Source organism: Thamnophis sirtalis, unplaced genomic scaffold, assembly GCF_051295495.1.
Source record: "Thamnophis sirtalis isolate CommonGarterSnake01/CBP01778 unplaced genomic scaffold, rThaSir2_p1.2 scaffold_6, whole genome shotgun sequence".
Classification (NCBI taxonomy): domain Eukaryota; kingdom Metazoa; phylum Chordata; class Lepidosauria; order Squamata; family Natricidae; genus Thamnophis; species Thamnophis sirtalis.
This window is the reverse complement of record NW_028261386.1, coordinates 85,494,259-85,522,088: the sequence shown is the minus strand read 5'-3', so window position 1 is coordinate 85,522,088 and position 27,830 is coordinate 85,494,259. Positions and strand designations below refer to the sequence as shown.

The 27,830-nt window shown below is 46.0% G+C and overlaps 1 protein-coding gene and 1 pseudogene across 4 annotated transcripts in view; one reads left to right on the top strand and one right to left on the bottom strand.

The window, feature by feature from the left end:
* The window catches only part of UTRN (utrophin), a 468,873-nt gene that overhangs the window by 259,985 nt on the left and 181,058 nt on the right, over nucleotides 1-27,830 (top strand). The window lies entirely within an intron of this gene.
* LOC148045060 (homeobox protein Hox-B5 pseudogene) lies at nucleotides 21,843-22,432 on the bottom strand (annotated as a pseudogene).

Sequence of the window (27,830 nt, the reverse complement as noted above, 5' to 3'; positions counted from 1 at the left end):
TCTCTTTTCTAAAGATTGTCCTGAGGGGGAGGGGATCCTGTCTCGTGCTGTGAATAACAGCTGCGAAGTTCAGGTCGGAGTTGAATGACTCAGCTTTGGGTTGACCCTCCCCCTCCGTCCACAGCTCACAAAGAAACAAACTGTGAACTTCAAAGAAGATTCTTACCAGCTGAGATTCCTCACTGCTTTTTTCTTGTCTGAAAAAAGAGTTATCTTCTTGATATTGAGTAGATAACGATCCTGAATTCTGGGGGCAGCTCTGTTAAGCTGCCGACCAGCGACAGGCCACTCCCCGGAAGTGGAGTAAGATGCCGGGGATTTCGTGGAGCGAGTTTCAACTTGGAAGTCGACAAGGTCATGGGAGCGGTGAGTGCCTCCACCTGTTTACTGGACCCGTGTCCCTCCTGGCTGGTCTCAAACAGCAGGGAAGTGACACGTGGCTGGCTCCAGAGGATTGTGAATACCTCTCTCCAGGAGGGACCCTTCCTGCACCCTCTAAAGGATGCGGTGGTGAGACCCCTCCTTAAGAAACCTTCCCTGGATCCAGCCATCTTAAACAACTATCGTCAAGTCTCCAACCTCCCGTTCGTAGGGAAGGTTGTTGAGAAGGTGGTGGCCTTTCAACTCCGACGGACCTTGGATGAAGCAGATTATCTGGATCCCTTTCAGTCGGGTTTCAGGCCTGGTTACGGCACCGAAACTGCTTTGGTCACGCTGATCGATGATCTCTGGCGGGCCAGGGATAGAGGACATTCCTCTATCCTAGTTCTTCTTGACCTCTCAGTGGCCTTCGATACCATCGACCATGGTATCCTTCTGCGGCGGTTATGGGAGGTGGGAGTGGGAGGCACTGTCTTACGGTGGTTCTCCTCCTACCTCTCGGACAGGTCGCAGTTGGTGTTGGTTGGAGGACAGAGATCGACCCCTAGGCCCCTCAAATACGGGGTGCCGCAGGGTTCGGTCCTGTCCCCCCTCCTATTTAATATCTACATGAAGCCGCTGGGTGAGATCATATGCCGGCATGGGATCAAATATCATCAATATGCCGACGATACTCAATTGTATCTGTCTGCCCCGTGCCAACTCAGCGAAGCAGTGGAAATGATGTGCCAGTGCCTGGAGGCTGTCAGGGTCTGGATGGGAGCAAACAAGCTTGCACTCAATCCAGACAAGACCGAGTGGCTATTGATGTTGCCTCCCAAGGATAGTCCAGACATTCCACCTCTTAGCCTGGGGGGTGAAATTATACACCCCTCAGAGAGGGCCCGCAATTTGGGTGTCCTCCTGGACCCGCAGCTGACATTAGAACACCATCTGTCAGCTGTGACCAGGGGGGCTTTTGCCCAGGTTCACCTGGTGCAGCAGTTGCGGCCCTACCTGGACCGGGAGGCACTTCGAATGGTCACTCATGCCCTCGTCACCTCACGACGAAACTCCGGAAAAAAAACGAGTCTCTGCTGTAGCCAGACAGCTGAAGGGCGAAGCCTGGGTAAGGGGATATTGAGAGGGTGCTGGAAAAACGAGCACCTGGAGAAACGCTACTCGGACGGCTTTGGGTGACGCAGCGGTGTCGGGCGGTGCTGAGAAGCTTGCGGGTGGCCTCCCCCCCTACAGACGGCGTGGGCGGCGGTCTCCAGCTGACGGATCACCGCGGCTTGCCTTTCCTTTTGTGAGATGCCGCAGAGCCGCTGGGACGTACAGCCTCCCCTCCCTCCTCCTGCGGACGGTGGTTTCCAGCGGATGGCAGTTCCAGTGCTGCATTGGATTGCCGCGGCCCTGCCTTTGTTCTGTGTGGCGCCGTTGGGCCTTTGAACTGGGCACCCCCCCTTCCTGCACCTTCCATCGTGGACGCAGAGCTCAGCTTTGGACCCGGATTGCCACAGTCCTATCTTTGATTATAAGATGCTGCTGAGACGCTGGGTGTGCTGCCCCCAGGGGGGTTGGTGAGTTTGATGCTGGGGTGCCATGGGCCGAAGGGTTAGGCTTGTTACTGTTACTGCTCCCGACCCAAACGCACCCCCCCTTCCATCGCAACTCTCTTAAACTCTTTCGACTATCATGGCCTGCCTCTCGGCTCCTGTTGCTGTTGCCGCTGCTATCCGTGGTTGCTTTAGGAGCCCCCCTTTTAGACGCCTGACTGTCCTCGCCTTCCGACCGGCTCTACCCCTGCCTTCATCCTCAGGACCAACATTCTGGAGTGAGCTGGGATACTTGAATCCACCTCCGGCCTCGCTGAGACTCCCAGACACTATCCCGCATACCATCCTGCGCCTTAATCTTTGCAGAAAGAGGAGGCAAGGGACGAATAGGACATGGGCAGGGGGCCTGCTCAGCACCTCCCCCCAACTGACATTAACCCTTCCAGCCATTTCAAACGCTTGGGCCTTGCCCTTTTTTGCTGGACTCCGCAGAGGAGAAGATCAAGAACACTAAGTTTTTCCTCTCTTGCGCAGTGCGCAAAAAAAAAAAAACTTTTTAGGAATGCGGTGTGACTGGTATGTTTGATTAATGATTGTACCCACTTTTTAAACCTCATTATTGCTGTATTTTTTGTGTTTTAACTTACTTATGTGGGGAATGCATGGATGAGTGGCTGTGTTTGTGTGAGAGGATGACTGATTCGGAGGGCCTGTCGGGGAACGCGGGGGCCATAGGGGTGGTTGGTGGGACTACAGACACGGGAGTGGGCCGGAGCATTACGGTCTTAACAGGGAGGGGCAGATATGGCGGGGACTTTAGGGCTGGCCATTACCAGGGAAGGAGGGCTCGCTACGTTACAGAGATCCCTCCTTCCGGCCCTATGAGTCCCACTTCAAGGCCAGATGGCGCGAGTAATCAGGACCCTGGTTTCAGGTTGCTGTTGCTAAATGCCAGGTCTGTAGTTCACAAGGTTCCCCTCGTCCGGGACTTAATTTTAGACGAGAGGGCAGACCTGGCATGTATTACTGAAACCTGGCTGGGCCTGGAGGGAGGAGTCCCCCTCGCAGAGATGTGCCCAGAGGGTTTTCAGGTGCTACATCAGCCACGATCCCAGAGAAGGGGTGGAGGTGTGGCTATTGTTATCCGAGAGTCTCTAGTACCTCGTAGGATCCCTGCTCCGGAGCTTGTCGGGTGTGAGTCCTTGCTGGTGAAGTTGGACCTCAAGGGTCAAGTGGGCCTGCTGTTAACGTACCTGCCTCCCAACAGCGTTGCAGCAGCCCTCCCCTCGCTCCTCGAGTCGGTAGCCGAGCTGGCAATTGAGTTTCCGAGGCTTATGGTTCTGGGGGATATCAACTTGCCTTCGCTCGGTGAACACTCTGATGGAGCGCAGGAGTTCATGGCTTCCATGACAGCCATGGGCTTGACCCAAGTAATCCGGGGCCCAACTCACTCGGCAGGTCACATGCTCGACCTCGTATTTCTCTCGGAGCAGTGGAGTTGTGATCTTGGTCTGAGGGGTAGTGAGATCTTACCCCTGTCATGGTCAAGGCCATGAGAGCTGTAAGTGCCTCCACATGTGTACTGGACCTGTGCCCCTCCTGGCTGGTTGTTAACAGCAGGGAGGTGACACGGGGCTGGATCCAGGCGGTTGTTGCCGCCTCCCTTCGGGAGGGGGTCTTTCCCCCCGCATTAAAGGCGGCGGTGGTGAGACCCCTCCTGAAGAAGCCATCTCTGGATCCAGCCGTCCTAAACAACTATCGTCCAGTCTCCAACCTCCGCTTTGTGGGGAAGGTTGTTGAGAAGGTGGTAGCCTTTCAGCTCCAGCGGTCCTTGGAGGAAACCACTTATCTAGATCCCTTCCAGTCGGGTTTCAGGCCTGGCTACAGCACGGAAACCACTTTGGTCGCATTGATCGATGATCTCTGGAGAGCCAGGGATGGAGGTCACGCCTCCATCCTGGTGCTCCTTGACCTCTCTGCGGCTTTCGATACCATCGACCATGGTATCCTTCTGCGACGACTGCGGGAGGTGGGGGTGGGAGGCACTGTCTTACGGTGGTTCTCCTCTTACCTCTCGGACAGGTCACAGTCGGTGTTGGTCGGAGGGCAGAGATCGACCCCTAGGCCCCTAACGTATGGGGTGCCACAGGGTTCGGTCCTGTCCCCCCTACTTTTTAATATCTACATGAAACCACTGGGTGAGATCATTCAACGGCACGGGATAAAATACCACCAGTATGCGGACGATACACAGCTGTATCTGTCCGCCCCGTGCCAACTCAATGAAGCGATTGACGTGATGTGCCAGGGCCTCGAGGCTGTTAGGGACTGGATGGGGGTTAACAAGCTTGTACTCAATCCAGATAAGACCGAGTGGCTGCTGTGCTTCCCTCCTACTAATTGGTCAAGTGTTCCACTTCTCAGGCTGGGAGGTCAAACATATGCCCCTCAGACAGGGTCCGCAACTTGGGAGTCCTCCTGGACCCACAGCTGACTTTTGAACACCATCTGTCAGCTGTGACCAGGGGGGCATTTGCCCAGGTTCGCCTGGTGCACCAGTTGCGTCCCTACCTGAACCGGGAGGCTCTCACAACAGTCACTCGCGCCCTTGTGACCTCCAGACTGGATTATTGCAACGTGCTCTACATGGGGCAGCCCTTGAAGAGTATTCGGCGACTTCAGCTTGTCCAGAATGCAGCCGCGCGAGCAATCGTGGGTGCACCTCGGTACACCCACGTCACACCTATCCTCCGTGAGCTGCAGTGGCTGCCTGTTGGTCTCCGGGTACCCTTCAAGGTCCTAGTCATCACCTATAAAGCCCTCCATGGTATTGGACCTGGGTACTTGAGAGACTGCCTACTGCCAATTACCTCCACTAGACTAATTAGATCCCACAGACTAGGCCTCCTCCGAATTCCATCAGCCGACCAGTGTCGACTGGTGACTACCCAGAGGAGAGCCTTCTCTGTGGCTGCTCCGACCCTCTGGAACGAACTCCCCATGGAGATTCGTACCCTCACCACCCTCCAGGCCTTCCGCATAGCCCTTAAAACCTGGCTGTTCCGACAGGCCTGGGGCTAAAGACTCGCTGCCCCACTTCGAATGGTATGATTGTTGTGCTTTTAATTATGTATGGTTTTTATGTTTTTGTAACTTTGTTTGTACTTTCCCCTCCCTTTTTGAGTTGTGAGCTGCCCTGAGTCCCTTCAGGGAAAAGGGCGGCATACAAATAAATTAAACCAAACCAAACCAAACCAAGACTGGATTACTGTAACACGCTCTACATGGGGCTGCCCCTGAAGAGTGTTCGAAGACTGCAGTTGGTCCAGAATGCAGCCGCGCGAGCGATACTGGGTGTACCTAGATACACCCATGTTACACCCATCTTCCGCAACCTGCACTGGCTCCCTATTGGTCTCCGAACGCGCTTCAAGGTGCTAGTCATTACTTTTAAAGCCCTACATGGTTTAGGACCTGAGAGACCACCTCCTGCCACATACCTCCCAACGACCAACAAGATCTCACAAGTTGGGCCTCCTCCGGGTGCCGTCGACTGGACAATGCCGGCTGGCGGCCTCCCGGGAGAGGGCCTTCTCTGTAGCTGCGCCGGCCCTGTGGAACGATCTACCCATAGAGATCCGGACCCTTACCATTTTCCCGGCCTTCCGTAAAGCCACTAACACCTGGCTGTTCCGGCAGGCCTGGGGCTGTTGATCAATGTCCAGCCCCACTTAGATTGAATGGATGGTGTGTAATTTTAACTATTGTATTTTTTTACTTTTGATTTTTTAAATGCTTTTTTATCTGTCTGTAAGCCGCCCAGAGTCCCAAAGGAGTGGGCGGCATACAAATTTTATTAAATTGAAATTGAATTGAAATTAAATGAGAGCATTGGGCAGAGCAAGGTAGACATTCTGCAGATTTGTTCTTCATTGAATATAGGTGAAACTTGAAAAATTAGAATATCGTGCAAAAGTTCATTTATTTCAGTAATGCAACGTAAAAGAGCGCACTGGTGATGTCTCAAATGGTGATGAAATGTTTGCAAGCAAATTGCCAAGTTCAGAGCTCGGAATAACAGGTCTTATAACAGTTTGCTCCATGACAATTTGAAGTTAGAACGGCACTGAAAAAATTGACATGACAGTTTTTCAAACTCATGACTGCTGTGTCATCCCCATGGTCATGTGATCAAAATTCAAACACTTGACAATTGACTCATATTTATGACAATTACAGTGTCCCGGGGTCACATTTTGTGAAGTTCTGTTAAGCAAAGTCAATCGGGAAGCCAGATTCACTTAACAACCATATTACTAACTGAATAACAGCAGTGATTTACTTAGCAACTGTGGCAAGAAAGGTCGTAAAATGGGGCAAAATTCATTTATGGTTGTGGAGCAATATTAATTTTGGGCTCAGTTGTGGTTGTAAGTTGGGGACTACATGTAAAATAATCTTCAGAGGGAAGTTCTGGAGATAAAACAGTAGTGAAAGAAATTAATTAAAGAAATTAAGGAAATTAAGCTCATATATAAGCAAGTTAATGTGTTTGCATCTAAGTAGCTTTGGCAGCAAGTCTTCTATCTTGCTTCAAGTTTTAGCTTATTTTAAAAAAGTATTCTAAAACTTTTTCTAAAGTGGTTAAGGCATACTCTTTAAAAATACATAGTAAAGACTCAATTTTTTAAAGTTCAAAGCCATTTAGTCCCTCTCCATTTTTTTTTGGTTTTACCGTCATTCAGAAGGTATTTGGAATCTTTACCCCTACATTTCAATTTCAGTGATTATAGTGTTATTTAATGACAGAATCCAAAATTCTGTTACAGCAAATCAAATTGTAGTATAATTTTGAAATTCTTATTTTCTTCTGAAAGAAAATAGCATCTCATTTGAAGCATTCTGTGAATTACATTGAGCCCAACTTAAGCAGAACAGTGATGAGGGCGTGAGTGACCATTTGAAGTGCCTCCCAGTCCAGGTAAGGCCGCAACTGGTGCACCAGGCGAACCTGGGCAAAAGCCCCCCTGGTCACAGCTGACAGATGACAGTGTCAGCTGCGAGTCCAGGAGGACACCCAAGTTGCAGACCCTCTCTGAGGGGTGTAAGATTTCACCCCCCAGGCTAAGGGATGGAATATCTGGACTGTCCTTGGGGGGCAACATCAATAGCCACTCGGTCTTGTCAGGATTGAGTGCAAGCTTGTTCACTCCCATCCAGGCCCTGGCAGCCTCCAGGCACTGGCACATCACTTCCACCGCTACACTGAGTTGGCACGGGGCGGAGAGATACAACTGGGTATCGTCCGCGTATTGGTGGTATTTAATCCCATGCCGGCGAATGATCTCTCCCAGTGGCTTCATGTAGATATTAAATAGGAGGGGGGACAAGACTGAGCCCTGCGGCACCCCATATTTAAGGGGCCTAGGGGTCGACCTCTGTCCTCCAACCAACACCGACTGCGACCTGCCCGAGAGGTAAGAGGAGAACCACCGTAAAATGGTGCCTCCCACTCCCACCTCTTCCAGCCATCGCAGAAGGATACCATAGTCGATGGTATCGAAGGCTGCTGAGAGGTCAAGGAGCACCAGGATAGAGGAATGTCCTCTATCCCTGGCCCGCCAGAGATCATTGGTCAGCACGACCAAAGCGGTTTTGATGCAGTAACCAGGCCTGAAACCCGACTGAAAGGGATCTAGATAATCTACTTCATCCAAGGTCCGTCGGAGTGGAAAGGCCACTACCTTCTCAACAACCTTCCCTAAAAAAGGGAGGTTGGAGACTGGATGGTAGTTTTTAAGAATAGCTGGGTCCAGAGAAGGCTTCTTCATGAGGGGTCTTACCACCGCATCCTTCAGAGGTTGCGGGAAAGATCCCTCCTGCAGAGAGGTGTTCGCGATCCTCTGGAGCCAGCCTCGTGTTACCTCCCTGCTGGTCGAGACCAGCCAGGACGGACACGGGTCCAGTAAGCAGGTGGAGGCACTCATCGCTCCCATGGCCTTGTCCACTTCCTCAGGAGTGACAAGCTGGAACTCACTCCAAGAAATCCGATCAAGGCCCTCCCTCGGCATCTCTGCTGGTACTGTCCAAAAATATCAAACTCTTCATTTCCGATGTTATTCAGACAACCAATAGAAAACATTTTTTTGACCCAACTCTTGGTTTTAGATGAAAGGGACCAAAATTACTAGTTTTTTTCTGTGTCTAAAGTAGGACACTGTCAGGTGCTGCTTCATTTAATAATCAGGAAAGAAACCACTCAACTTCATTTGTTTGAAATTAAGTGTACTTTTACTAATTACAAATGAATAGTAGCAAAGCAAAGCTGAGTCTGGTTAATTGGGCGCGAAAGCAATGAATATCATGTATAGGTCAATCTCCTCCCCTTGGCACCCCAGTCCATAGTCCAATTATAAATCACCCAACTGTCAGCTGGGAGATATCTTCAAAAAACATCATCAGGGTGGAATGCTGGACAGTTAACCTTGGCGGGAAACTCCCTTCCTCCACATGCACAATGAGATGGTCAGGACAGCTTCTAGAATATTCCTCCAGCACATAATCATTCCCCTCCCAAATACTATGCCCCCCTCCCCGTTTCAATGGCAGCCGAAGCAGCAGCAAGGCAGAGGCTGACAGACACTTTATTAATGATTGCACTAGCTTGCCCTAATTGAAGTAGGCCATAAGACGTCTTTCTTTCACTTCTATCCTCAAAAATACAGTTTGAAAATTTCTGGAGCTTTCTGTCACCCCAGTATTGTCATCCAGTATAATGCACAATTGTTTGAAGTCAAAATATGCTTAATATGTTTTTGAAACTACAATATTTTTCATTAGTCAAATAAAGTTTTTTAAATTTATTTACTGAAGTTAAATGGCTACCTATCTCATCATATAATGATTCTAGTCAGCTCTCAATAAAAACAAGTATTAAAAAAAATACCTTCTCCCTCAGACGCCAGGCCAAGATCCTCCAGCTCATGCCCCATTCTAATCCCAGTGCTTGGGGGAAGGATCAGATCTCAGGGGGAAGGCTGTTTGAAAGGGCTGGAGCAACCACCAAGAAGACAGATCTCCAAGGTCCCATCATGTGATAACACTTAAATGTGCCTACCCTGTCTGACCTCACAGAATGGCAGAAACCTTCAAAGGATCCTACAAGTAACCTAGCCTTATGCCATGTGGGATTTTCAGCGTAATAAAACCTTGAACCAGTGGTGCAATTCAGCTGGTTCTATCTGGTTCTGGCAAACCGGTGGATGGGCGGTAGGCTCCGCCCACCTGCCCAGACATCATCACATTCTGTTTTTGACGTTCTGTACATGCGCATAAGGTCCTGCTCATGCACAAAGGTGGCCCATGTGAACTCACATTTGCAAACTGGTAGTGAAGGTAAGTTGATTTCACTCCTACCTTGAACTGCCCCTGGAAAGCAACTGGGAATCAGTGTAGCTCACATACAGTGGTGTATCTTGGGTAAACTATGTTTCACTGCACTTTAGACCAGTTTCAGTTTCTGGATTGTCTTCAAAGGCAGCCCAGTGGTGGGATTCAGCCAGTCCACACCTATTTGGGAGAACCGGTTATTAGCTTTCTAAGCAGTTCAGAGAACCGGTTGTTGGAAGAAATCTCAGTTTGCTTTTTCTCACTTTACAGGTTAAGGTTAAGTTTAAGGTTTATTCAATTTGTATGCCGCCCTATTCCCGAGAGACTCAGGGCGGCTAACAATCTGGGGGGAAGGGGGTACAAAATAAAAGTAAAAGACAAACAATTTAAAAATACAGCAACATTCATACCTCGGATGGGGCTGGAAGATTCAACAGCCCCAGGCCTGCTGGAACAACCAGGTCTTAGTAGCTCTGCGGAAAGCCGGAAGGGTGGTAAGGGTCCAGATCTCGATGGGGAGATCATTCCAGAGGGCCGGAGCAGCCACAGAGAAGGCCCTCCCCTGGGGAGTGGCCAGCCAGCATTGGCCGGCAGATGGAATTCGGAGGAGACCTAGTCTGTGGGATCTGACCGGTCTTTGGGAGGTAATCGGCAGGAGGCGGTCTCTCAAGTACCCAGGTCCGATACCATGTACGGATTTAAAAGTAACGACTAGCACCTTGAAGCGTGTCCAGAGACCAATGGGAAGCCAGTGCAGCTCGCGGAGGATAGGTGTGACGTGGGTGTACCGAGGTGCACCCACAATCGCTCACGCGGCTGCATTCTGGACAAGCTGAAGTCTTCGAACACTCTTCAAGGGCAGCCCCATGTAGAGCGCGTTACAGTATCCAGTCTTGAGGTCACGAGGGCGTGAGTGACTATCTGAAGGGCCTCTCGGTCCAGGTAGGGTCGCAATTGGTGCACCAGCCGAACCTGGGCAAAGGCCCCCCTGGTCACAGCCTACAAATGGTGTTCTAATGTCAGCTGCAGGTCCAGGAGGACTCCCAAATTGCGAACCCTCTCTGAGGGGCGTATAATTTCACCCCCCAGGCTGAGCGATGGAATAGCTGGACCATCTTTGGGAGGGAGCATCAATAGCCACTCGGTCTTGTCGGGATTTAGTGCAAGCTTGTTCGTTCCCATCCAGACCCTAACAGCCTCCAGGCACTGGCACATCACTACTACCGCTTCACTGCGTTGGCACGGGGCAGACAGATACAACTGTGTATCGTCCGCATATTGGTGATATTTAATCCCATGCCGGCGCATGATCTCACTCAGTGGCTTCATATAGATGTTAAATAGGAGGAGGGACAGGACCGAACCCTGCGGCCCCCCCATAGTTGAGGGGCCTAGGGGTCGACCTCTGTCCTCTGACCAATACCGACTGCACCCTGTCCGAGAGGTAAGAGGAGAACCACCGAAGAACGGTGCCTCCCACTCCCACCTCCTGCAACCGTCGCAGAAGGATACCATGGTCGATGGTATCGAAGGCTGCTGAGAGGTCAAGAAGCACTAGAGGAATGACCCCTATCCCTGGCTCTCCAGAGATCATCGATCAGCGCGACCAAAGCAGTTTCCGTGCTGTAGCCAGGCCTGAATCCCGACTGAAAGGAATCCAGATAACCGGTTTCATCCAAGGACCGCCAGAGTTGAAAGGCCACCACTTTCTCAACAACCTTCCCTACAAAGGGGAGGTTGGAGACTGGACGATAGTTACCCAAAATGGCTGGATCCAGAGAAGGTTTCTTCAGGAGGGGTCTCACCACTGCATCCTTTAAGAGGAGCAGAAAGGATCCCTCCCGGAGAGAGGTGTTAACTATCGTCTGGATCCAGCCACGTCTCACCTCCCTGCTGGTTGAAACCAGCCAGGAGGGGCACGGGTCCAGTATACAAGTGGAGGCACTCAACGCTCCCATGGCCTTGTCCACTTCCTCAGGAGCGACAAGTTGAAACTCGCTCCATAAGCTCCGCTCAAGACCTTCCCCCGGTACCTTGGCTGGTACCATGCAATTGGAGTCCAGGTCTGTCCGAATCCGAGCGACTTTATCCGTTAGAAACTGAACAAATTCCTCAGCTCTACCTTGTAAAGGGTCATCCGCATCCCTCCCTTTCAGGAGGGAGCGGGTTATTCTAAACAAGGTGGCTGGGCGAGATTCAGCGGATGCAATAAGGGCGGCAAAATGCACACATTTCGCCGCCCGTATTGCCACAAGATAGGCTCTGATATAGGCTCTCATCAGTGCTCAGTCTGACTCAGAGTTACTGGCCCTCCAGCGGCGCTCTAGGCGTCTCTTTTGGCGCTTCATCTCCCGGAGTTCCTCGGTGAACCAAGGAGCCCTCCTGGATCTGCTACCTCGGAGAGGCCGTAAAGGCGTAATCCGGTTTAGAGCCCCCGCCGCCGCTGTATTCCAAGCAGCGACTAAGGACTCCACCGAACTGTGGACGAGAGCGTCAGGTATTTCTCCAAGCGCCGTCTGAAATCCCATAGGGTCCATCAGGCGCCTGGGGCAGAACCACCTAATCAGTTCCTCCTCCCTACAGTGGAGGATTGGTTTCCGAAAGTCAAGCCTCAGTAGGAAGTGATCAGACCATGACAAGGGCAAGATCTTAATACCCCTCAAATCTAGATCACGCCTCTACTGCTCCGAGAGGAATACAAGGTCGAGTGTGTGCCCTGCTGAGTGAGTCGAACCCCAGATTACTTGGGTCAAGTCCATGGCTGTCATGGAAGCCATGAACTCCTGCGCCCTATCAGAGCATTCACCGAGCGAAGGCAGGTTGAAATCCCCCAGCACCATAAGCCTGGGGGACTCGACCGCCAGCTCGGCTACTGCTTCGAGGAGCGAGGGGAGGGCTGTTGCAACGCTGTTGGGAGGAAGGGCTAATCCTGTAAGGAAGGCAGGAAGGAAACATTCTGGTGTTGTTTTTAGCCTAATCTTTATTGCCCTGCTTACAGAAACTGCCTCTTCGGTTAACCCTTATTACATTGTAATAGCTAAGTGTCCATTGATGTGAGTGATGTTGAGTTAGCCACACCCACACAGTGACATGACCACTGAGCCCTGCCTATCCATCTGGTCATTAGGGCAGAGAACCGGTTGTTAAATTATTTGAATCCCACCACTGAGGCAGTCCCATGTAGAGCAAGTTGCAGTAGAAAGAGCAAACAAAGAAGAGGTGACTAAAGCATAAGTGATTGTGAGTGAGGCCTCCCAGTCCAGCAATGGTCATAACTGGTACATAAGATGAAAAGGATCCCTAATCATGGCTGCCACCTGCTCTTCCAGATGATGGAGTTCTCTTTAAGCCTCTATCAAAAATAAGATTATTTTAACGGTAATCTCCTCTTTCTTTAATCCAAATATGTGAGTTGGTCTATACAGAGATGGTTAATTTGAAAGAAAGGCATCTAAGTACAAAGCGGGCTGTCTCTTCTTTGTTCTAAAACTCCACTCCTGCTAAGAGATGTAGCCGAACATTTTCAGATCAGTAACTTCTTTCCTCTAGAGTCTGTGCTTTATGTTTTCTGTTTTCTCTTGCTTTCTGCCATGCTCACTGAGACATGAACCAGAATTCTGTTGTACTGTATGATGTGATCATTGTTATCAAGGAAATCCGCCCCGGGAAAGAATGAAAGGCATGAAACCAAACACCTCCACTTGTGTTTTATATTATTTTCAAAGAATGAAATGTGAAACATTGGATAGCTTATCTTTTTTGCCAGCTCTTAATTAGCTGTTAAAATTTGTTAGCAAATGAGAACACTAATGAAAACAACAAACCATATGTTCCAACTTTTATTTGGGAGAATTAATAATATTAAAAAATTAGCAGTCTGAGCTCTCGAGCAAAATAATTCTTCAGTATAGCAGCATGTGAGCATAACATATTGTTACCATTATGTTAGGGAATAGCGGTTCTACAATCCTGGATTGTTTTAGTAAACAACAGACATTTTGTTATGTTCTGTTTTTTAAAACAGAACTACAGCTCCATTGCTAGGGAAATGCATATGGAAAACAAGACTGCATCAGTTCAAGAATGTGTATGTGTGTGTGTTTGTGTGTGTGTGTGTTCCAGCATAAGTCTGGAACACCTTGAGCAATTTCAACCAAACTTGGTATACAGATGACTTACTGTTTGAAAACAAGTACTGTGGGAGTTAAGACAACCCTAACACCGCTCAGGATGTGTGTTCTGTTAAGATACAACCTATTGTGCCTTCAAATGGCTTCTACTGTACTTCTGTAAAATGGCTTCTACTGCACAGCACAGTGGAGTTGCCATGGTAACAGCTTCATAGTACTCCACAAGGGGGATCCTTCTGGTAAGAGGGAAAATCCAACATTAGAAATTATGTTTGGTCCGGACATTTTCAACAAGGCTTTGTTTATTTTGAGGACAAATGTATGGTCATGATCAATAAAATATTACTGCAACTCTGCCTGCCTGCACCACTAAGAGACCATTACAACATACTTCATGCAGATGACATACTAGAAAAGAAATACAACGTCAAACAGCTTACTGCAAATATTGCAGACAATAAGCCACTTCTAAAGCTAGCAAAACAAAAAGGTGGCATCACTTTCCTTGACGCTTCTGGGGGTGCATTCGGAACTAATTTGTCACCGAAATCAGGGCTTTTCTTGTCTAATACAGGATTAGGATAAAAAATAAATACCTGGGCAATGCCAGGTTATCAGCTAGTAATATATAAAAAGTACGGGAGAATGCAAAGCAAATTTTAAAGCAAGATTTTGTCACATAATGGAACCACAAGGACCATTATTTTGATTTTGGAAGAACGGTACAGAAAGCCATCTTTGGTGTACTGCTTCAAACAATCCAAGTTCACCTGTGGCTTCTTATTAGCCACTGTGGACACTGAGTAAAGTTTAACAGAGGAATACTTCATAGTATTACATGTATTAATTTTTTGCATTTTCTAGAAGGTTGATAAATGTCAAGATGATATTCACAGGCTTTCTGACTAATACAGATCATGTATTAAGCTTCATTCTGATGCTTAAACAGGTTAATGTTACTTAAGCTGCATAAATATAGCTAGATTTAATTATGTTAAGGTTTCTAGACTTCTGCCCTTGAGGCAAAACTGTTTCAGGAATATAACTAACACAGAGAAGATACGATGCTCTGAATAGTGAAAATTATACAAAGGTTTCATTATATGATTCAAAGTTTCAATAGAAAGTTCATATACCTACACCTTCCATATAAACCTGACAAGCCATCTAAACCATCTGAATGGTTACTTGGAAGCAGTAATGATTCAATCTTCATTAACCATAATTTCTTGAAGCAGTGAATATCTTTAGGTTTTTTTAATCTAGTATTCATTTTAATTTGCTGACAGCTAATTGAAAGAGATGGTTGATGCAGGAACACAGATTGCTATTAAATGAGAGAATTAAAGTGAATTATTCTATCATTTGTCAAGATTATAGACCTCATTAAAATTGGGAAATTGAAACAATTGAAATTTGTTGGATTTACATTTTGTAATTTTTAAATAAAATATACTTTATTTCAAGGAAAATATATATTTTCCATATGCAGAGAAAAAAAAATGTATGTTAGTCACATTTATTCATTCATTCATTCAAATTTAGAAGACCATCCAAATCCATAAAGACTTGTGCATGTTGTTGTTAGTTGCAAAGTCATGTCCGACCCATCACGACCCCATGATTCCTCCAGGCCTTTTTGCTTTTTGGTACTATCCATGGGGTTTTCATGGCAAAGATACTGGAGTGGGTTGCCATTTCCTTCTCCAGTGGACCACATTTTGTCAGAGCTCTCTGCTTTGACCTGTCCATCTTGGGTAGTCTGCCTTGTTGTGGCGAAGGAGCTTGCGTTGCTCATGGCTTCATTGAGCTACGCAAGCTCCTTCTCCACAACAAGGCAGTAATCCATGAAGGGGACTTTGTGCATAGTATAACATTAAAGCCAGTAAGAATCAATAACACAAAGAAAATGATCATGTACATCAAGAAGAAGAAACATTCAAACTCACTAAAAAAATTCCCTTACAAGAGATTCATTATCTGCCATAACCCACAGCCTTGGGGGAAAAGCCTGGTTTTCAGATATTTTTTTCCACTGGAGCAGTTACATTCATAAGGTGACTAGGCCATGAATGACTATCTGTAGGGCCTCCTGGGCCATGATCTGACTATAACAACGTTTGACAGTAATGTGCTCTGCTACAAGATCATGACACAACTGCACAGAGACAAAAACTAGAGCTTGCATGCAACCCTTGTACATGTTGAGTGCTCAGTGACTTGAGTTAGGTCCCTAATGGCCATGAACTTTTCAACTTGCTGCAAGGGGCAGTAAGTAAGATCTTTATTATGGTCAAAGACCAGCAATATACATTTGTTTTTACACTATATTAAAAAATACTAACATTAAAATATAATTAAAAGTATTGACATTAAAGGTGGATAATAACATTATGGTCCAAAGATTGTTAAAGGTATGTCCAGATAATTGGTATAAGATGGTACTATACTGTAGCCAATTTTTTTCTTATGGACATTGCAGCAGCACAGAACTTTGCCACTGCATACGTGGTAACTGGGTTAGTGTCCTGGAGGAGAAAGCCTAGATAAAAATTGTCTGCCCTCCCTGGCAATCTCTCTAATAAGGGGAGAATATATGCAGACCTACAAGCTCTGTATAGCTCGCAGTGTAATAGTACATGTGAATTATCTTCCACTTCTCCTTGACCACATATACAAACGCGTTCAGCTATAGGTGTTCTCTTATACCTGCCCTGGAGGAGTGCTGAAAGAAGAACGTTAAATCTGGCTCTGAAGAAAGCTATTCTTTGTTTTGGAGAGATCAGGTCATTTAGATATCTTGCCGATTCCCACACACCCTGTTTGATTTTGTCCCTACTGTGGAGAGGCAACCTATTTAGTTCTTCTTGGAACTCCATGTCCCACATTCTATTGATTACTACTTGCTTTGCTTGCTCAAAGCCTAGGGACATTAAGAATAATGGTGAGAGCCCATAAGAGCCCAGCTTGTGATCACTTGCTTGTTTCCAGAGGGAAGGGAAATTGTCAGTCAACACTAGTGGGGACAGTCCCTCTGGAAAGAAATGCATTTTAAGCCAATAAATGATCATCATCTTCCAGGCTATTACTTGAATTTGAGGCATGCCTGTCTCAATTCTTAACTGGGCATTTGGAGTTCCATTGGGAGCAGTTAAGATGGCTCACAGGAATTTTGTTTGAATGGTTTCTAACAAGTCTCTCTTTGCAAGGATTCCTGTTTGTGCCCCGTAAAGAATTTGTGCCAATGTTTTGGCCTCAAAAAGTTTTAAGGCAGCAGGTACTAACTGACCTCCACCTGTATAAAAGAAATGTTTGATTGCATTTGATGACCTAATGGCTACTTGCAATGTGTGATCCAGTTGTGCCTTCCATGTCCCTAGCGAGTGGAAAACCACATCAAGGTATCTAAATGTTCTAACCTGTTCCAAACTGTATCCTTCCAATTTCCATGAGTATTGGCTTGGTCTTTTGGCAAAAACTAAAAATTTTGATTTATCGAAGTTAAGGACCAGCTTGTTTTGCCTGCAATAGCCGAGTGTTGCCCTAATTGCTCTCTTTAGTCCTATGGGGTTTTGTGAAATGATAGCGGCGTCATCAGCATATAAGAGAATTGGCACTTTGCGTTGTGCTAGGTTAGGAGGATGGAAATCAGGGTTCTGTAAAAGATCAATCAGGGGATTAATATAGAAGTTGAAGAGGGAGGGGGACAGGATGCAACCTTGCCGTACCCCTTTTTGTACCCTTACTGAGCCGGTAAAACTCCCTTGGGGATTGCACCTCACTTTCAGGGTGGAATTGGCATACAATTTTTGTATGAGGAAGAGGAGGCGTTTATCGATAGTGGTGCATTTTAACTTCTCCCAGAGGGTGATTCTGGATATTGAATCGAAGGCCTGTTTAAAATCCAGGAAGGCCACAAAAAGAGAGGAACTGCAAGGGGGCAAGTTGAAATCTCCAAGAACAAACTATCAACATAGGGGGGTCCACTATTAACCTGGTGATGGAATCTAGTGAATGAGGCAGGAATGATGAAATGCAGCAAAGAATGATGCAGGGTGTACTTCAGCCCAGCTTCAGTCCCTGAGTTACATGCTTCATAGAGGAACAGAGCCACTTCAAGCATAATTGTGATCCCCACCTCTTCCCCAAGCTTTTGGCTGGGGAAGAAACCAGTTTGATTGTTTTATCCCCAATAATATATCAGGGCAAATTTGCTATAAACTGACCTGGCATTCAGAAACAACAGCCCAAACCTAGGGCCACTGAGAGGCTTGTGATCTGGTCTTGGGAGAATACTGAGCAGTAGATGGTGGGACAGCTTTCAGCCAGCTACCTTGTCACCAGTGGTGGGATTCAAAATACTACTGGTTCTGTGGGTGTGGCTTGGTGGGTGTGGCTTGGTGGGTGCGGCAGGGGAAGGATACTGTAAAATCCCCATTTCCACCCCACTCCAGGGGAAGGTTACTGCAAAATCCTCCCAATCAGCTGGGGCTCAGGAGACAGAGAACAAATGGGGGCGGGGCCAGTCAGAGATTGTATTTACCGGTTCTCTGAACTACTCAAAATTTCTGCTACCCATTCTCCAGAACTGGTCAGAACGTGCTGAATACCACCTCTGCTTGTCACCCTCAAATATAGCTTGCTCTCAGTTTCTCACAATATCATTCTCTGCCTATCACGAATCATTATTACTGCCTGTCCTACACACTGAAATTACACTTCCTCACTCCCTACCACTTCACTAATCCCTCACAAGCCACAGTAGATTTTTCAACTCGGATCCCAACACTTTTCTCAATTGCTCTTGTTCTAAGACATTCAATTGTAAGATATGTGCTCTGCGCCTCGGGGTAGTCCCACTATATCCCAATCTTTGCTGCCATTTCCTAGTCCAAGAATTACAGTCCAAATTCAAAGCGGGACACAGATTCCAATATGGATAACAAGCCTGCCAGGATCCCAAGCCAACTTCCAGTGCAAAAGGGCATCCAGATTTAAGAATTTCCTTCGTGTTTGAAGAAAGGGGCCTGGATTCTTCACAACAGAGGAAAATGGCAATCAATCTAATTCTCTAATACTAACCATGTAGTCGATGATGTGAAACACTTTAATAATATTCTGGGTGTTTATGAAATTGTCAACAGTCATGTTCTAAAAGTATAGGAAAAATAATTGTATTACGAAGCAGAAAAGGCTCAATTAAAATTAGACCCAAGCCTTTAAATAACTTGATATTTCTTTTTCTGTATATGGCATTCAATTATTACTAATTATCCCATGAGCATTGTAAAAGAAGAAGATGAAAAATGTTTTTTCTGTGATTATCTATCTTTGCACAGAGAAAATTACTTTTAAACTGTATTTTAAAAAATAGCAAAAATTGCAAGGGCTCCCTTATTTGATGATTGATTATTAATATTCTAATATTAGCCCTTTATTTTGATTATTATTGTCTTGCAAGTACTTAATTTGAAGACAATATATCATGGTTTTTCAGCTTTTCTTTCTTTTGTGATCCTCATGGATCGCCCCTATTTTTAAAAAAATTGCCCAAACAATTCCAGTGTTATCTGTCATATGCCATATTGCTTTAGGCAATGACTGACATTGATCTGGGAGGACAGACTAGTATAAGATAAACTATTTCACTAAGATTCTCTAAGGTAATCAGAGTGAAATTGAAACTTTTCAAACTATTTCAATATACATTATTAGGAAACACATCCACATATACCCTTTTACTAGTATTTCATAAAATTCATGAAGAAAGCTATGTACTCTCTAACTGCTGTCCCGTCATGCTACAGAAGTGAACAAAAAATATACCACAGTGTTAACAGGGAGGAAAATATTTCTGAACTTTGGAGTAGTTTATACAATATTAAAGATAGCCCCCCCCCTTTTAAAATAGGTGGATAACTGAGCCAAATGGAGAAAAGTCCAACTAGTCCATTTATAATCAAACTGACAGTGAATTTGTTGGCTAAGCAACGTTTGAACATATAGATCTTGTCTTTCATTGCAATCTTTTTGATCAACAACAATTAATGGTCATTAAATTGGCTGTTTAGGGTCCATAGATAGCTGGTCTAAGAGAGTCCTTTTACTATTTCATAAATTTTATAGAAATATATTGCATATTTGTGCATATGAGCTACGGTGGCGCAATGGTTAGAGTGCAGTATTTCTGCTGATCACCGGCTGCCAGCAGTTTGGCAGATCAAATCTCACCAGGTTCAAATTTGACTCAGCCTCCCATCCTTCCGAGGTCGGTAAAATGAGGACCCGGATTCTTGGGGGCAATATGCTGACACTGTAAATGACTTAGAGAGGGCTATAAAGCACTATGAAGTGGTATATAAGTCTAAGTGCTATTGCTATTGCTATTGCTATAAATTTAGCAGCAACAGTGGTATCCTTAAATGCATGTCAATGTGTAGTTTGATTTTGTAAGCATATTTAACAAATGAACATATCTACTTTAAGATAACAATGATATTTTGTGTGCCAGTGTTGACTGTGTCAATCATGCCAATCTACAGGTACGACCTTATCATTGATAAAATTTAATGGGTTATGACTCAGTTTTGATAAGTTTTTGAGCCTAAATATATTGAGCAGTGAAAAAAACTTAGTGATTAGATAACGTTCCACCACCAAGTAGCCTGCTTTTTCATAGTCACCCATGCCAAGATTTGTTTCAGAGATTCTTTCTGTGGCCTCAACATATAATATGTATTTGTTATTAAAAAACCAAATACAGTCATTTCTAAAGTTTAATTTGATTTCAGAGTGGAAGAGTCATGTCCGAGTCAAATTAACTTTTTTTTTGTAAGCAATGAAATATTTTGCTTTTTCAAAATATTTTTTTTACTTCTATAGTTTTCTCTGGGTTGACTTGCACTCACTTGTCCCTAATAAACAAATACTTTATGTTTTTGTTACGTCACTATGTATTTTATGTTTGACAGAATTATTTTTCACTAGAAACTGATGTTTTGCTCTGTTGTGATAGATATGTGTATTTTTGTTTTAACGGCCAGATTCACACATATCACTAAGCTATAATGGACTTGGACTTGGACTTAATCTTCGTAAATGTCAACGTCCACAAGGCAGTGACCGTTGCATTGTGAAGGCCAAAGGCAGAACGTCACGGATTACAGAGTTGTTTATCTGTGTGTTGTCCTGCCATTGGATTCTCAGCTTGTTTCACGGTTCCGTCGCCACGGGAACCAACACTCCCCATTTATCCGGGCTTGTGACCGGCTATGGTTTCCCATAGGCTGGGTTAAGCTATAATGCTTAGCATTCATATTACATTATGGTTTGTTAAAAATCATAATTATTTTTTTGATTTAGTAGTACGAACCCATTGAGTGAGTAAACATATTGTACTATTCTATAAACAGATATATTTTGTAGAATCCTTGAGACTCTGTTAAAATACTGTAATGGCATAAATACCTCTTTTATGTTTATGCCTGGTGTTTGAATAGGGTGACCAGACGTCCCGCATTTGGCAGGACAGGCACGCCTTCTCATAATTTTTCCCGTGTCCCAGGCCATTCCCAAAAGATCCCGCTTAATTTTGGTGCCTTCTTCGACTCGCTCCCCCGCCCATCCGTTGCCGCTCGCATGGGCGGGGTAGCGTAGCGAGTGAGCGGGCGGATGGGCGGGGTAGCGAGCTCGCCTTTCCAGCTCCACTTCCGGACAAGCCGTGGGAAAGCCTCCGCAAAAAGAGGCACCTGGGGCCGCCGCTTCTTCTCCGAACTCAGAGTAAGTGACAGGCGGGGCGAGTGAGCGGGCGGATGGTGGTGGGATCGCCGCCCGCAGCACTGCAGCTGACTCACCCCGGGCCAGGTGGGCTGGGAGGCTTTGGGCGTCCAAGCGGGAAGAGCACGGAGGAAGGCAGAGCGGCGCTCGACGTGACTCTGCTACTTCTGCTGGAGGAGCCCCTAGATAGGGAAGGCGGGTGGCGGGGCGGAGCAAGAGCGCAAGCGGCGGATCCCGGGCTCATATGCAGACGGAGCTCTCCAGGCACAGGAGCGCTGGAAAAGTGCTCCGCTCATGCACTCACTGGGACGGAGCACACTTGCTCGCTCGCTCCAGCCCTGCCTGCCAGCACGCTAAAGTGCCGGCATGACTTTGAAGTGCTGGCTTGCTGCTTGCCTTCCACGTCGGCCCGCGCGGAAGGCAATCCAGCCCTTCAAAGTCATGCCGGCAGTTTAGAACTCAGCCGCCATTCAGCGAAACATCTTTTGCTGAATGGCGGCCGAGGGGCACGCTAAAGTGCCAGCATGACTTTGAAGGGCTGGCTTGCCGCTTGCCTTCCACCTCGGCCCGCGCGGAAGGCAATCCAGCCCTTCAAAGTCATGCCGGCAGTTTAGAACTTGGCCGCCATTCAGCGAAACATGTTGGGTGGGAGACAAGAAGGGGGCAGGCTTTTTGCGGCCGGTGTGGAGGTGGCGTTCGGCTCCATCTGAACTCGGGCGCCATTGTTGGCTTGAGAACCGCTTTCTTCGGTTCGTGAGGACGTGCTGGTTTCATGTATTTCGGCAAACGCGGTGACGCTAACTGCGCCGACAGAAGCTACTGGTTGGCGTGGGAGGACCCGGCTATCTTGCCTCCACGGCTTTCGTTGACGCCACCACTACTGGTGCTGCTTGTGCAAGGGAGGGATTCGGGACAGGACAAGGAGCAGCTGAACGCCTCTCTTAACCTGCTTTCGAGCGCTGCCTGGGCAGAAAAGACACGAGAGCTCTCTCCAACTGCTCCAAATTGGCTGGAGGAGGAGGAGGAGGTGGTGGTGGCTGATCCGCTGATGCTCAGATCCATTCCATTGTATTTGTATCCCTCGTAAGAGCCGGCGTGCATGTTGCCTGGATCTCTATAGGATCCATCCATGGATCTGCCGGCCCCATAATTTAACAGCTGATAGTCTGGGGCATTAGGGTAGCGTCCTGAGAATGAATGTACAAAGTAATAACTCATGTGGGTTTATATCTTGGAGGGCTTGATTTGTGGGGTTTGTGGTGGTTATAGCCCCTGTGCTTAAGAATTTATGATGTATTAATGAGTTATAGTGGCGGTGCCTCCCCCTGCCCCGCTAGGAACACCTCAGCTGGCAGGCAGGGGTGCTCGGCTTTGTTTGTTTGTTTGTTTGTTTGTTTAGAATGTTTATTAACATTTGTAGGCCGCCCTTTTCCCTGAGGGGACTCAGGGCGGCTCACATAAAATCAGGAAGGGGGATACAGACAATGACGTAGACACATATAATAAAAATAATAAGCAACATTCATTCATCATTCGGGAGGGGCGGCTATCTTTGTCCCCAGGCCTGACGGGCTAGCCAGTTCTTGAGGGCTGTGTGGAAGGCCTGGACGGTGGTGAGGGTACGAATCTCCACGGGGAGTTCGTTCCAAAGGGTCGGGGCTACTACTGAGAAGGCCCTCCTCCTTGTAGTTGCCAGCCGACACTGGCTGGCCGATGGAGTTCGGAGGAGGCCCAATCTATGAGATCTAATTGGTCGCAGGGAGGTAATTGGCAGAAGGCGGTCTCTCAGAAGGCGGTCTTTGCCAGCTTCAGCTCAGCCGCAGCGTCGGTCAGCAAATTTTAAGAAGAGGCACTGGACAGCCGCTTGTCTAAAATGGATAGGATCTCCTGCTTGAGGGGGGGAAGGACTAGAAGACCTCCAAGGTCCCCTCCAGCTCAATTCTGATTTGACCAGAGCCCTGGTCAACAGTTGCAACACCGACATTGTGGAATGAAGGTTGCAATGGCCATTGCAAGCCACTAAACTTTCCAGCCCCTGTTGTCTTTCTTAGAGAAGAATGCAGAATACCGGAGCTGGAGGTCATCTAGTCCAACCCCCTGCTCAAGCAGGAGACCTGATACCATTTCAGGCAAACTGTTGTACATTATCTTTTTCAAAACCTCCTGTGATGGATCACCCACAACTTCTGGAGGGAAGCCGTTCCACTGGTTAATTGTCCTCACTGTCAGGAAATTTCTCCTTAGTTCTAGGTTGCTTCTCTCCCTGGTTAGTTTCCATCAATTGCTTCTTGTCCTTCAGGGGCTTTGGAGAATAGGTTGACCCCTTCTTCTTTGGGGCAGCCCCTCAAATATTGGAAGACTGCCATCATGTCACTCCTAGATCTTCTTTTCTATAGACTAGAAATCCACAATTCCTGCAACTGTTCTTCATATATTTTATCCTCTGATCCCCTAATCATCTTTCTTGCTTTTCTCTGCACTCTTTCCAGAGTCTCCATGTCTTGAGACTGATTGATTGGTTGATCTCAAGTAGCTTCTATCCACCTCAAAGCCACAAAGTGTTTCCTCCAGGCTCTTATCACAGATCACTTATGTTACTAACTTATCAGCTGCAGTTATTCACTTAAGAACTGTGGCAAGAAAGGTGGTATAATGGGCTTAGTGACCAAAGTTACAATGGCATTGTAAAAAGTGACTGATGACCATTTTTCACACTTAGCAACCATTTTCACACTTAGCGACCATTGCAGCATCCTCATGGTCACGTGATCAAAATTTTGATGTTTGGCAACAGTTACAATTTATATTTGTAAATTGTAGTTATGTTAAAATAAAAAAAAATTACAATACTATTTTTGCGTTATATGAAAATTTTTGTTGCTCTGTATAAAATTTTTAATCAAGCCCCCCCCCCCCCCCCCCGGGCAAAGGTGTCCCTCTTTACCAAGCTGAAAATCTGGTCACCTTATGTTTGAAGGCCCTAATTTGTTCTTTGTTGTTGGCCCTAATGTATCTTCCTGTAGTGATAAGATAAATTTCATAATAATACAGTTTCCATTATATCAGTTTGCATCAGCATGTTTTTTAGCATGTGGCAATCTCCACAGTATCTGGATGTGTTTTCATGGTACAGTAAGTCTTCACATGGAGTCTTTAGTTACAAAAATTATTTGCAGCAAAATCATTATCTTGCATGAATAATTTTTATTTATGGAATAATCTATATTTTATCTATTTCCCTTATGCCATTGTATATTGGGTAGGTTTCAGTTCAGGAAATATGTTTCTGATGAAACTGGATATGCATTGGCAGACCCGTAATGCTTGCACAATGTAAACATGTTCTTGTTTTGTTGCTGTTCGCAAAGTTATTCTGAAATCATTTTTCACTTGCAAATATCACTGTCAGTGTTGCTGAAGTCTTGGATTCACAGAATAAGTCATTTCAGAACTTTAGTCCATATCATTAAATATGTTGTTGATTTGCGAAGTTTATTCTTCAGTATTTTGTTGTCCTGCCCAAACAATATAAATGCCTGTTAAATCTTTGTTAGTGATGTAGGAAGAAAAGGTGAATTTCCTCCGAATTTTTAACATATCTTTTGTATAAAGTAGGCTGTAAAATTCGTTGAGCAAAAAATGTTTTTGTATACATAAGCTCTGATACAAGACTGCTTTTGGTGGGAAGCCAATTTTACCCTTACAAGATTAGCTGAAATGTATTTGCACAAGTGCTTAAACTGTCAGAATGCCAGCTTCTTTGCTTTTGCTGCCTTTAATCTTTGTAAAGTGTATTTTGTTCTACAGTCCTTTTGTTATTTCGCTGGCAGATTGGATGTTGTTGTGTCCAAGCAGGAAAACCAAATTATACTTTTGTTATTTTATAGGAATAGCCAGGCTTCCTGTTCTCATACAAATGAAAGTGGTCTATGTTCACAAGTCAGAATACTCACAAATCAATTCTTTTGTCTCAAATATGAGGTTCCAGAAACTTTCATTTACAGGATCTTAGTTACAGTTCCTAAGAAAATCCAGTAATTGTTAGTTGAAAGTACCCATTATAAAAGATACTGTAGTATAGAGTTCTAAGCAAAGTGATATGAAGAACTTGTGGTCTAAGGGAATAGATAATGGTCCTCAGTAACAATTGACTCTCTGAAACAAGGCCTAGTTTTCTGAATTGTCCTGATTTGTTTTGTTTCTACCCTTTGTTTCTGTGACAAGACTAGATAAGGGATTAGTGTAGCGTAGCACAAGACAGATGCTGTTCAAGTATGTCTGATTCTTGGCAGTTCTGTGGACCATCTCTTTCCACATTTTTCACTCATGTATGGCTTCTTTCAATTGTTCAGTTGTTTAATGCTCTGGCTGATATTGGCTTTAATTGTTATCTAGCCACCATATTTTTTGGCAGCCTTGTTTCTTTATACCACTGAACATTCTGAACATAACTGCTTTTCAAGTGAGTTTGATGGTATGATGTGACCAAAATAAGTAAGTAAGTTGCATAAGTAATTGTGCAACGGCACAATGCTGGTAAAACTGCCTGGGTTGTGGATGAATTTACCTAGTCTCTGTTGTGTCTCCAAAATAAAGTTTTCGTATGGTTGATGCCACTGGTGATATTCAACTGCTTTGTACTGGTTTGAGTGAACCAGTTGTTAAAGTACCCACACCTGCTATCAAAGTGAATCCGGAGTACTGTGCTGCAATGGAGAAACGGGCAATGGAGCGACTGGCATGAAGGAAGGAGAACGCTGCTTTCCCTCTTTATTCTCCCTCCTCCTCCTCCTTCTCTCGTGCTGGCCACTCCATTGCCAGTTTCTTCATTGCAGCGCAGCACACAAGACCCCCTTTGATAGCACCAGGGGTGTGTATGAGAATTTAACAATTAGTTTGCCCAGGGTCAGGTTGGGCCATGCCTCCCATGACAGCCATTTGTTAAATTATTTGAATTCCACCACTAGTTGATGGTCTTTCATATAGGTGGAAATGCCAAACTCTCTACCCTTGCATAAATGGATAAAAGTGCTCACTTTATGTTCCACATCATTTTAATTAGCCAGCTTTAGATATGTGTTGTGTCCCAGCAGGAGCCGTTGGAGCCTACACCAGACTCTGACAGCGAGGGGCCCTATGAGTCAGCTTTGGAGGATGTGGAGGATCCTGGACAGGGTTCTGACTCCGAGCAGGGCGCAGAGAGGCTGGTTGGCCACCAGGAGGCGCCTGAGCCTTGGACCAGTGGGGAGGAGACAAGGGAGTGTGATCCGGACATCAACAGTGGGGAGGAGCCAAGGGAGTTGTTCCTATATGCCCAGTACCAGAGAGCTAATAGGCGTAAAGAACAGTTACGCAGTTACAGGAGGTAATTGCACTCAGCTGGTGGTAATTAGGCTCCTCTCCAGACTATAAAAGGAATGCTTGTGCACACGCCCCTTTTGCAGAAGTCAACGCATTAACTAATGTTGTAGAATTGTGGTGTTAGCTTGGCAGGCTGGATTGCTGCCAAGGCTTGTCTGTGCTAGATTGCTGCCAAGGCTTATCTGTGCTGGATTGCTGCTAAGGCCTTTCTGTGCTGGTTTGCTGCCAAGGACCTGTCTGTCTGTGAATAAATTCCGTAAAGTATCTTTGGCTCGCATTGCTTTGGTGTGGGCCGAGAGGGGGGGGTCAGAACAGATATGCATTAAGAGTTACAACAGTTTCAAGTAAACTACAAATGGCTCTTGTTTCATGGCCAGTCGCCTAGCCACTGTTGGAAGTTACAGTAGACCAGTGGTGGGTTCTGGCAGGTACGGCCTGTTACAGGCATACCGGTGCCAATTGGGAGCAGCAGGCACCATACTGGAATGGTGCTTTGGAGGGCCCACCCGCCCACCCGTGTTTCTTACCTGTATTTGAGACACCTGGAAGTCACATGACTGTAGTTTGGCTGCTTGGCAATCAGTTCATCTTTATGATCTATTGCAATGTTCTGCAGACATTTTATTATTTACGACTTTTGCCAGGATCCATCCATTTCAGCTGGTTTCTGGCAACCCATTGGAATACATTGATTCACTTAATGACAAGGTGTTCACTTAACAGTCATCATATTCACTTAACAAACATGGATTGACTTAATGACCACTGCAAAAAGAAGTTGTAAGATCAGGTCTGGTTATTTGGGTGCCTCAACTTATGACCATTGTGACTTATGACAGAAAGTCTGGGATCCATTACAGTTGTAGGTTGAGGACTGCTGTAGGCACTATCTAACAAAATGAAATTCAATGGTGAAAAGAGTAAGGTTCTACATTTAGGCAAGAAAAACAAAATGCACAGGTACAGTATAAGTGGTACCTTGCTCAATAGTAGGAACTGTGAGAGGGATCTTGGAGTCCTACTGGACAACCATTTAAATATGAGCCAGCAGTGTGCAGCAGCTGCCAAAAAAGCCAACACAGTTCTAGGCTGCATAAACAGAGGGATAGAATCAAGATCACGTGAAGTGTTAATGCCACTTTATAATGCCTTGGTAAGGCCACACTTGGAATACTGCATTCAGTTTTGTTTGCCATCATGTAAACAAGATATTGAGACTCTAGAAAAAATGCAGAGAAAAGCAACAAAGATGATT